Here is a 12,377-nt window from a genome sequence, read left to right as displayed (position 1 = left end):
TACTCCAGTAGACTTCATCTTAACTAGTGACATCTGCAACCACCCTGTTTCCAAATAAGGTCACATTCTGAGGTACTGCAGCTTAGCAATTCAACATATTTTGTTGAGGGACAAAATCCAATCCATAACAATAGCTAAGTTTCTTTTTTACAAATTATTTTGAGTTATAAAGGTGCATTCATGATGGCAGGATGCAGGATGCCGTCTGTCCACTGATAATTGTCTGCCCCTTCGATCATGTGCTGTGGTCATGGTGAGGCAGCCGCCCCACCCAGCATTACCTTTTCCAGCTGCCTTTGCTTCCAGTTGTAACCACATGACTAGTTCTCACCACTGATGTGTGGATAGAGTTGAGGTTTGTCAGTTCAGTTTAAGTCTTCAAAGACACTGGTCCCTTTTTTATTCTCTTTTTCTGAGGCAGAGGACTTGAGGCATTAGGGGATAGCAGAAGAACTCCATGGAGGATAACTGCCTGCCCAGTGACCGAAAATATTCAAATTGGTTTTTTATGGAAGTGAGAATTAAGCTTCTGTCTTGTTTAATTTAGCCATTGAACTTAAGTGGTTTACTTGTTATAGCCACCGGCAGCAACACAACTGTTTCATTCAAAAGACCCAGTTGTTTTTCCTTTCATCATTTTCTCACAGAATTTGATACTCTGCTAAATGCTCCTTTAAATTCCAATATGATTTTAAACTAATCATGAAGGAAAGCAAAAACATATTATATCATCCTAACTTTGGACAAGCTATAGGGATAGATAGATATTATATACTATATTTCCTACGAAGTAAAAAGTCCTTACATAGTACAGATATATCAGTTATATTAGTAACTTCCTTGTGAAAAGCTGATTTTTTGCTTAATTTTCTATTGCTATTAATAATGCCGTAACCCATGGTCTTTATACTACACAAATAAGGAGAAGCTAAGGGTGATAGAGGAGGCAATGTGTTCTTCTCGGGTCACTTTTTCATTTGTCATTCGAATATCATGCAGTCCTACCCGGTTTTGGGATGAGAATAGAAGGATATTTTAATTTCCAAATGCACAGACTTTTAGGCCAATATCTGTCTGTGTGTCTGTTTGTTAAATCCTTTTGCCTCAGACATCTCTGGTGAGTTGTTCTGGCACCATTCACATTTTAGTATCTCAAGAATAACAGGAAGAAGCTTAAGAGACTTCTCAGGAGAAAAGGCAACTTCATGCCATGTGGAGATTTAAGAATAAAACACTCATGCTGAAGGCTTAGAGATGGCAGGTGGTCTTTATAAAGGAACATTCTGTGGGTTCTGACAGATTTACCTATTGCAGAGGTTCTCCACATGGAGCAATTCTGCCCCTCTGGGGATCAGTTGGCAATATCTGGAGATAAGTGTCGTTGTGACAACTGTTTTGGGGGTCGGGGGCTGCTACCGGACTCTAATGAGTAGAGACTAGTGACATTGATCAACATCCTACCATGTACAGGTCATTCCCCCAATAAAGAATTGTCCAGTTCCAAATTTCAGTCCTGCAAAGGTTGAGAAACCCTGACTGGGAGTAACACGTGAAAATTAACTATGTCTACATACTCCTTTGATGAAGTTTGCTTTATTCTCAAAGCTGAAGTTTCAAGCAGAATAATCATGAAAATCCTAAGAATGATATTGACTAGCTTTCATTGAAATCTATGTGCCCAAGCACTGTGATAACTGCTTTACACAGCAAGGAGTGCTTTACAAATTTATAAATCTCAGCCTTGCTCTTTTTTTTTTTTTTTTTTTTTTTTGAGATGGAGTCTCACTCTGTCACCCAGGCTGGAGTACAGTAGTGAGATCTCGGCTCACTGCAACCTCCACCTTCCACGTTCAAGCAATTTTCCTGCCTCAGTCTCCCAAGTAGCTGGGATTACAGGCACATGCCACCATGCCCAGCTAATTTTTGTATTTTTAGTAGAGACGCGGTTTCACCATGTTGGCTAGACTGGTCTCGAACTCCTGACCTCAGGCAATCTGCCTCCCGCAACCTCCCAAAGTGCTGGGATTACAGGCGTGAGCCACCATGCCCGGCCTTCGGCTTTGCTTGTAATGCAGAAAATAAAGATAAGAATCTAGGTAACAGAAAATTAGAGACATTTTTTAGAGTAAATTTAGATTTAATTGAAAATCACAGAAACACTGAATTAAACCATCAAAGAAGCCCAACTTTGTGAATGCTAATACTTTTAGAGGAAAAATTATCATAAAAACACTGAGTCAAGCAAAATATTACTCAAACATAAATTAGTTAAGAATAGTATATCTTTCTGAAAAATATTTAGCCCTGTGAGAAAACATGCACAAGATAATGTTCAATAAAAAATATTAAGCTGGGCACAGTGGCTCACGCCTGTAATCTCAGCACTTTGGGAGGCTGAGGCAAGTGGATCATTTGAGGCCAGGAGTTCGAGACCAGCTTGGTCAATATGGTAAAACCCCATCTCTATTAAAAATACAAAGATTAGCTGGGCATGGTTGTGCGTGCCTGTAATCCTAGCTACTCAGGAGGCTGAGGCGGAAAAGTTGCTTGAGCCTGGGAGGCAGAGGTTGCAGTGAGCAGAGATTGCACCACTGCACACCAGCCTGGGCGACAGTGAGACTCCATCTCAGAAAAAAAAAAAAAAGATAATAATTCAGCTACAAATCTTAAAAGTATGATCCCAGTTCACAGCTATGCTTTTTTGATGAATGAATACATTGATAAAAATATTGGAGAGAAAATATACCGTAATGAAATACACTGAAATGTTGTCTCTAGGTAATGAGATTTATTTCTTCTTTACTATTTCAATTATTGTGTAAATTTTCCAAATCGAGCATGTATTATGCACTACAAGGGAGGTAGATAAAGGAACTGGGGAGAGAGACGAAATCTCTTTGGACAGAAACTATTTTGACAACATCAGCGATAAAAGATATGCTCTTGATTGAACTATTTATGACTGTTTATATTGGCTGTATTCATGAATTGTATGGAATAACTCTGGTGGAATAAATAACTTTCTTAAGCAAATGTAAGCGAAACATGACTAATTAGTTCACCTAACCAAATGTGCTTTGGAAGCGTTCATTTTCATTATGCTGTATTTATTTTTGTTGGTTTTCTCTGGAAAGCATATGAAAAAGAGGGGGAAAGAAACATTTCAAACATTAGATACAACTATTTCAAATATTCATAGGCTAAATAGAGGAAAAAAGTGAGAAAAATGTCTTACCTATTTAGTACTTGTGTTTAATAGTTCCTTTACTAATGAGTGTAAGAACTGACTGTTAAGAGAAATTTTCTTTCACCTACCGTTTTCTAAATTCCAATTTGAGAGCTTTTACAATTCAGATATCTTAGAACTCTGGCTTTTGACCACAAAGCCTAAGATAAATAGTATGGAACGTGAAACAAACAAAACAAAACAAAACAACTCAGTAGTCTGAGCTTTGATGTTGGGAATGCAGCACGACACACTCAGATTCAGGAATCCTTTCTGTTCAGTTGCAAGCACAGATTAAAAGACACCAGTCCAAATATAGGAATAGTCTCCCCAAAAATGAGAAATCTTCTTTTCCAAAATGAAGCCAACTGAATTGTGAAAACTAGTTAGATATTTTATATCGAGTTTACAGAGAGGCCATTCCAATTAGGGATGCTAAGAATAAGAGACCCATTTCTCATTATTCTTTATCATTATTAAAAAGACAGTGAATCAACATTTGTGCTCAAGCGCCGGTAGCCAGTATTTCTCAACCAGGGTTACTTTTAACCCTCAGGTTACATTTGGCAAGGTCTGGAGATATTTTTTAGTTGTCACAACTGGGAGATGTGACTTGCTACTGGCATCTCTTGGGTAGAGTCCAGGAACACAACTTTAAAGTATGCATTCAGTAAATACAGATCTCGTTGATGTTGATCCTAATCCCAAACTGGATTTACAATTTTTTTTTTTTTTTGAGACGGAGTCTCCCTCTGTTGCCCAGAAAGGAGTGCAGTGGCATGATCTCGGCTCACTGCAGCCTCTGCCTCCTGGGTTCAAGCGATTCTCCTGCCTCAGCCTCCCAAGTAGCTGGGATTACAGGTGCCTGCCACCACGCCTGGCTGATTTTTGTATTTTCAGTAGAGACAGGGTTTTGCCATGTTGGCCAGCCTGGTCTCAATCTCCTGACCTCAAGCAATCCACCCACCTAGGCCTTCCAAAGTGCTGGGATTACAGGTGTGAGCTACTGCACTGGCCTGGATTTAGAATTTTTAAGGCATCTGTTACTGAGAATTAATTGATAGAAGCCCTGAAATCATGAATCTAGGATAGTCAGACATAAACTATGTAACTTCTCATTGTAAAAGTGGATAGGTTTTTATTATTTAAATTCACATACATTTGTTCCTATGTGGGGATTTTTCTTATACTGAAGCATGGACTTAAATAGATTATTATTAAATTAGGAAGTATGCCAATCAGTAAGCTATTGTATCTCAGCTCAATCCCAGTCTTCCACACTCCTCTTGGATGTTAGAGCTGAGAGTCTTTTGCCAGTTGGCTCCCTAGTAAGTTCAACCAAAACCAGGGATGCAGGGAGACTTTGAGGCTGGAGGAGGCAGAAGGGGCCTGCTATTTACTGCCTGCTTGTTCCTGTCAGTGTCATCCCAGCAATGGCTCTATGCCTGGAAGTGGCAGTTCGTTCGTTTCCAGGATTTGTTTTTCATATCTCTAGAACCAGTCTCATTGTACCTCCTCAAAGACACTAGCATCAGCCAAGCAGTGTCTCCTCTTCAGAAGTCTGGAGCCCATTCCTATGTGGCCTCTCCTCTGATGTCCTAGGCTCTGATAACCCCAAACTCTTCCCTTTGTTCCCTCAGCCCAAGAGTGGTAGCGGCTTCTTGAAGTTACTGCTTCTACCTTATCTCAGTAGCCCTTTATGTCCCTTCAGTACTCCCATACCTGTTCAACCAATTTCTTAGATTAAATTCTTTCTGTTCACATACTTGATTTGATTTTCATTTTCCTGACTGGACCCTGGTTGAAAGTTTAAACCTTGTACAAAATTTTATCACAGTATAGTTATTTATCCTGATCTGAAATATGAAGATGCATAAAAAACATAATTTTCAATCGTTTGACTTGATTTATTACACAACAAAACCACCAGAAAATCAATGAGACAACAGACACAGCCACCGGTATTGTTACTTATAGTCTGCTATTTTATACATGACATCTTCAGGCTGACTGAAAATAATAGCACATATTGAAACTTGCATTCCGTTTCACCACTGAAAGTCTTTGGACAGTCTTCCTTGGTCATTCAGGGTTTTGGTGAGTTTTTCTAGTTCCCTTTAGGACTTACCAAGCACTCTTTTAGGTTCATAAAGCGTTAGCAGCCATAATTATTGTATCTGGCATCACTGATGCCCAACTACTCTTCCTATTATTGAGAGCAAGCAGACACAAAATAAAAACTTACTATGCTCAGGGGATAGCCCAACTCTACTCCTGAACAACAGGACTTTGGAAAGAGGTACTTAAGAAAGCCTGTTTGAATCTCGAGTCTTTCTAAAACAGGACCAATGGCACTGTGTTGTAAATATTGATGGAGCCTCCAAGTAGAGCCCATGCTCTGTAGTTTGCTTTCCCCATATATAAAGTGTGTAAAAATGAGCCAACTGACCAGATGACCTTGAAGTGACTTCCAACACTGACTCCTCTTAAAAGCTGTGATAGTTATTAAAAACTTTCCAGTAGCTATAAGGTTTGCTGGAATGATTGGAGGGTAATATGGAGCCTAATGTCTGGCTGGCTCATATAGAAAGAAAGATGGACAAAGATAAATCTCCACATGGAATTGAGTAAACTAAGAGAGGAGGGCATAGAAGGGAAGGGTTTGATAGAAAGACATGATGCAGGAACCAGGGAGTGCCCCAGAAAATTCATTTGGACAGCTGTCCCCTGCTCCAGAGTCTTCTGGGAAAGCTCAAAAATTGACCCCTGCAGTCACACATACACTGCCCTTGACAGTTTTCTTTCCCTAACCCGACTTGTTGGAGATAGGGTTCCTGCCCTCAAAGACCTCATAACATGCATGGAAAAGATTGAGCTATAATTCAATGTCTTAGTCCATTTTATGCTGCTACAACAAAATACTTGAAACTGGATAATTTTAAAACCACAGAAATTTATTTCCTCACTCTTCTGGGGGCTGAGAAGTCTAAGATCAAGGTGCTAGCATCTAATCTGGTGATGGCCTTATTGTTATATCCTCATGTGGCAGAAGGTAAAGGGGCATGCTGGACAAACCCTGCATGAAGCGAAGCCTCTTTTATAAGGGGCTTAATCCCATAAATGAGGGAGGAGCCCTCATAGCCTAATCATCTCTGAAAGACCCTACCTCTTGATTCTATCACATTGACAACACCTGAATATTGGAGAGGACACATTCAAACCATAGCACTCAATAACTGCATGATGATAAGAAGCGTAAATGAATGAACAACTCATCATATCTGCAGTGGTGGTGCATTTTAACTAAGAAAGGCATCAAAGATACCATTTGAATTGAATTTTGGGGAAGTGTTCTAGATCGGTGGAGGTAGGGAGGGACTGTTGAGATCGGGAACAGCATGAACAAGAGTTCATGTTCTTGTGGTTCATGGTTGAATGTGGGGAAACGTCTGACCTGTCTGGGGGAATGCGCTGTGGGGAATTAGTTGGATTGGCAGCCCTGAAAGGAGGAGGTATATGTGTTTATTTATGCTAGAAATGTGGCCTATGGCTGGGTCTGGAGACCTTATATGCTATGCTAGGAGCAGAATTTATTCTGCAGCCAAAGGGAAGCTATTGGATGATTTTAATGAGGGAAGTGACATGAACAGCTCTGTGCTTTAGAAAAATGCCTCTGTAGCAATGAGAAGGACAGATTGGAGCAGAGGGGAATTTGAGAGACCCAAGGGAGGAGACATCTTTTTATCCAGGTGGGAGAAGGTAAAGCCATGAGCCAAAGTGATGGCTGTGGAGGCAGAGAAAAGGAGATTCAAGTGGACCAGCAAAACAATACAAAAAAAAAAAAAATCTGTTGAAAATGGAAGCTGGGAGAAATGGGAAATGACAACTGAATGAAAGATCCTTGACAAAATGATAAATATAAGCATAGTGGGTGAGGACAGTTTTACCTTCTCTCTTTCCTCCAATGACCCTCTTACCGTCACTTTCCACCATGCTTTGCGCATAATAGGCACTCAAATATTTGCTGAATTATTTCATTAATTAAGCTAACCTTTTATGCTATTCTCACACCTTTATTCTACAGATAAATTGTTTTAACTTTGATTTTATTTGGAGCATTTGAATTTCTGTAGTAGATAAGGATAATTCATGACACATTAAAATATTGACATGTCAGGAGGAGGAAGCCTTCTTTTTCTTTTCTTTCCCTTCTCTTCCAATGTTTTTTTGGAAATTCACTTTAATATTCTAATCAAAATGTAAAAACCAAAAAATGAATAGACAGCAGAGTTGTTAGGTGTTTATTATAATAAATGTACAAATTGCCAAGTTTCCCTTCAGTAGAAAACAAGATGACTTTGGGAGGCCAAGGCAGGTGGATCACCTGAGGTCAGGAGTTCAAGACCAGCCTGGCCAACATGGTGAAACCCTGTCTCTACTAAAAATACAAAAACTATCCGGGCGTGGTGGTGGATGCCTGCAATTCCAGCTACTTGGGAGGTTGAGGCAGGAGAATTGCTTGGACCCAGGAGACGGAGGTTGCAGTGAGCCGACACAGTGCCACTGCACTCCAGCGTCAGCGACAGAGTGAGACTCTGTCTCAAAAAACAAACAAAAACAAACAAACAAACAAACAAAACAAGATGAAAACCTAGTAGTGACGACTGAATTTGGTGTGGGAAGGTTGGCGACACAGTGGGAATGTCAGCATTTTGCTTCTGTGGGGCCCAAATTGTCCTCAGAATAGTAATAATAATGAGTAGACACTGAATTAAATAGTAGACATCAACCTGCTAGAAATCATGTTGTGGATATTGGTCACAGGTGCTACTATAATGAGTGCTGTTTAGAAACCAGTTTTGAGTTTTGCTTGGAATTTATGTTGTGCCTGAGTGTTTTATAACTTGTTTTTCAAAAAATTAAATAGTGGATTGGGGGAAAGGGGAATGGAGAATGATTGCTAATGAGCACAGGGCTTCTTTTGGAGGTGATGAAAAAGTTCTGGAATTTGTGTGACGGTTGCACAACTTTGTGAGCATAATAAAAATCCCTGAATTTGAATTTGAATCATAATTTTAGCTAATGTTTTAATTATCATTTTATGTTCTATTAACCAGATCAAAAACTTGTTTCACTTGATTTTTAGTAGATTTTATTTCATTTTATTGTTATTTTTGAATAGTTCTTTGATTTACTTGGTTCAAAAGGCAAAATACACGAAACATTATTCCTCAAGAAGTTTTACTCCTGTGAATATTTATTCTTATTTTCCACCTTTTCTTTACAAAAGGTGGTGTTCTATATATATATATATATATATATATATATACACACACACATTGTTCAGTGCCTTGGATTTTTCACTCAACAATATGACCTGGACATCTTCCTACACTGGAACTTAGAGAACTTCCTAGTCCTTGGATTTCCAGTTGCATGGTATGCCACTAGTGGAAGTAAGACAACTTATTGAATCAGTCCCGTGAATCATCTGATTTTTAAAATATGAAGATATAATTAAATAGAATTTTGAAATGTCAGTGGATAAAGAATATACACACAACTCACATGTACATCTGATTTGAAATATTTTGGCTTATGGAATGATCAGAGAAAAGAAATTTGTTACTTATAAGCTCCAAAACAATAATTTATAAAAGAAATCCTGTAAAAACTAATTTTGAATCAAAATGTGTAGCAGTTATAGAAAAGAAAAAAAATCAATGTGCATAGAGCAATTATGTTCTAATATTTTAAATGAGGATATGTTTCTTATTAGTTTATTAAAGCTCAAATTATGTAATGTGGCTATTCTGTAACTTTACATTTAAAAGTAAAATAACTAAAGCCTTTTGTGTTAGCAAATTAATTTTCTGAAATTTTATTCATTTATCCTGGGTCGATGTCAAGATTTCAAAAACAAAAGCAACATACTTTCGTTGATTGTAGCAAAGCAGAAACATAATTACGTATCAGATTAAAGCTCAAACCATGAAAAATGATCTAATGTTTTCCTTTCACATTTATTAGGAAAACAATCAAAAGCCTTTTCTAATATTAAAGTTATTTTTTGAAGTCTTACTCAAAGGAATCCTAGATTAATCATAGATTTAAAAATCTGCCCATTCGTGCCTGGGGTTGAGGTCCTCCCTCGCCTAGGCAGAGGTGGGAGCTTACTGGGGCTGCTGCGGCCCTGCTTCCTCCTCCCCATTACTACGCTCCTGGGACCATGTCTGCACTGGTGGGTGCTAGAGCCAGGAGAGACTTTTGAGATAATGTACAGTCTCCTCATTTTACGTATGAAGAAACTGGGGCTTAGGGAAGAAAATGAAGTTGTCCAGGTCACTCAACTAGTGGTAATGCCGGGACCAAGGTGAAGATGCCTGGAGGTGTCAGGGCTGTGGGGACCACATTGCTCCAAGCCAATGATGATACAGGACTGTCAATGAAGCCTGGTACAGCTGTTGCTTCCGGTGTTCAGAATCCCAGGATTCCCTCACCGGGTGGTACTATGAGAAGGATGGGAAGCTCTACTGCCACAGGACTACTAGGAGACATTTGGGGAGTTCTGTCATGGGTGCTCCTTGCTGACGACAGGGCCCATTATAGTGGCTGGAGATGTTACAGTAGGTGGTTAATCAGACATGTGCAGGGCAGGAGAGGGCTCCTCCACACCAGGAATGTCAGGCGACCATTAAGTGATGGTCAGGCAGTTGTTAACCGTCTCTCTAAAATAATAATTGGTTGCAGCTCGTACCAGGGAAAGGCAGTCTCCCAACACATTAAAAAAACTCTGAAACTGGTGATCAGCAGCTCTCTGATAACATCTCAGGACTTGGGTGAGTGGGCTCAAGCATGTGCACTAAGAGGCAAAATGGTGGACTTTAACTGGTCTATGACCTTCCTCTAGGAATGCTCGACTGGTAAGGGGAAAAGCACCTCAAGTGAGCATGTGCACAACTTCAGTAAACACACGTGCATGCAGCCCCTCCCAAGTGTTAGCAGCCCACTGCACATGTGGACAGCCCACCCCAAGGGAAGAATCAGGGGAGACAAGATGCAGACCCCAGAAGAATGCCAACATGTAAAACCCCAAGTCAAAGATCAAACTACACACTTGATCTCTGAAGTCTCCTGCTTGGCCCTCTTCCAAGTGTGCTTTACTTCCTTTCATTCCTGCTGTAAAGCTTTTTAATAAACTTTCATTCCTGCTCTGAAACTTGCCTTGGTCTCTCACTCCCCCTTATGCCCCTCGGTCGAATTATTTCTTCTGAGGAGGAAGAATTGAGGTTGCTGCAGACCCATGCAGATTTGCTGCTGCTAATAGGGAGTTCAAGTACCATTCAGAACGCTTTGCCTGTATGAGCTATAAGGTGACCATTGAATATGGGGATGCATATGCCGTGATGTTGCGTGTCACCCTATACTGTGGAAAGTGCCACAGTGAGGTGGTGCTGGCACCCATATTTGAGATACTCTCCACAGAGTCCATTCAGGACCAGCTGCCCTACTCTGTCATGCTCATGTCCATGCTGGCCACCACAGAGGGCAGGCGGAGCTTCTCCGTGTCCGTGGAGAATGCCTGCTCCAACTATGTTACCACCGTGCAAGTAAAAGAGGTCAACGAGATGCACATCAGTCCCAACAGCCGCAGTGCCATCCACCCCAGGGACCACATCCTGGAGATCAGTGGAACCCCCATCCACACACTCCAAGTAGAGGAGTTGGAGGATGCAATTAGCCAGATGAGCTAGACACTTCTGCTGTTGATTGAACATGACCCCATCTCCCGGTGCCCAGCCCAGCTGCGGCTGGATGCCTGGCTCTCTCCCCACACACAGAATGCTGGACACCCTCACGCCCTCAGCACCCTGGACACCAAGGATAATCTGGAGGGGACGCTGAGAAGATGCTCCCTAAGACTCAGTAACAGCATCTCCAAGTCCCCTAGCCCTAGCTCTCCAAAGGAGCCCCTGCTGCTCAGCCATGACGTCAGCTGCTGGGAATCCCTTTGTTGTTCCAGCACTCATTCAAAGCAGATCTTCCGGTCCTGTGACCTGATCCCCGGGGAGGTCCTGGGGAAGGGCTTCTTTGGGCAGGCTATCAAAGTGACACACAAAGCCACAGGCAAAGTGATGGTCATGAAGGAATTAATGCGATGTGATGAGGAGAGCCAGAAGACTTTTCTGACTGAAGTGAAAGTGACGTGAAGCCTGGACCACCCCAATGTGCTCAAGTTCATTGGCGTGCTGTACAAGGACAAGAAGCTGAGCTTGCTGAGAGGACACTGAGGGGGGCATCCTGAAGGACCTTCTGCAAAGTGTGGACCCGTTCCCCTGGCAGCAGGAAGTCAGCTTGGCCAAAGGCATCACCTCCAGAATGGCCACCACCAAGAAAAGTACCTTGCACAAGAACAACTTCAAGAAGTGCTACATGGTGGTGGGAAACCTCTACTGGATGACACCTGAGATGCTGAATGGAAAGAGCTATGATGAAATGTGGATGTATTCTCTTTTGGGATCATTCTCTGTGAGACCACTGGGCAGGTGTATGCAGATCCTGATTTCCTTCCCCAAACACTGGACTTTGGCCTCAGCATGATGCTTTTCTGGGAGAAGTTTGTCCCCACAGACTGCCCTCCAACCTTCTTCCCCCCGGCCATGATCTACTGCAGAATGGAGCCTGAGAGCCATTCTCGAAACTGGAGGACTCTCTGTACCTGGGGCAGCTGGGCATCCCGCCGCCTGTAGGGCTGGAGGAGTTGGACCACACTGTGAGCATGCAGTATGGCCCGATCCAAGACTCACCCCACTAGCCCTGGCCCAGCTCCCTGCAGGGGGGTGTTCCACAGCCAGCATTGCTCCCCTGTACCCCATCCCTGATGTGAGCAGGGTTTTTCCAGCTTCCTGTGGATTGGCAGCTTGTTTAGAAGCAGAACAAGCCGGCAGGGTAGGGTGGCTCACGCCTGTAATCCCAGCACTTTGGGAGGCCGAGGCAGGTGGATCACCTGAGTTCAGGTGTTGGAGACCACCCTGACCAATATGGAGAAACCCCATCTCTACTAAAAATACAAAAAGTTAGCCGGGTGTGGTGGCACATGCCTGTAATCCCAGCTACTCAGGAGGCTGAAGCAGGAGAATTGCTTGAACCC

At 41.9% G+C, this 12,377-nt stretch overlaps 1 pseudogene; it reads left to right on the top strand.

The window, feature by feature from the left end:
• Window positions 1–9,455: 9,455 nt before the first annotated feature.
• LOC129475256 (LIM domain kinase 2-like) lies at window positions 9,456–12,041 on the top strand (annotated as a pseudogene).
• The last annotated feature ends 336 nt before the right edge of the window (window positions 12,042–12,377 follow it).

This window comes from Symphalangus syndactylus, chromosome X (assembly GCF_028878055.3).
Source record: "Symphalangus syndactylus isolate Jambi chromosome X, NHGRI_mSymSyn1-v2.1_pri, whole genome shotgun sequence".
In the NCBI taxonomy this organism is placed as follows: domain Eukaryota; kingdom Metazoa; phylum Chordata; class Mammalia; order Primates; family Hylobatidae; genus Symphalangus; species Symphalangus syndactylus.
Note: the sequence above shows the minus strand (reverse complement) of the source record. Positions and strands in the feature narration are given on the sequence as shown.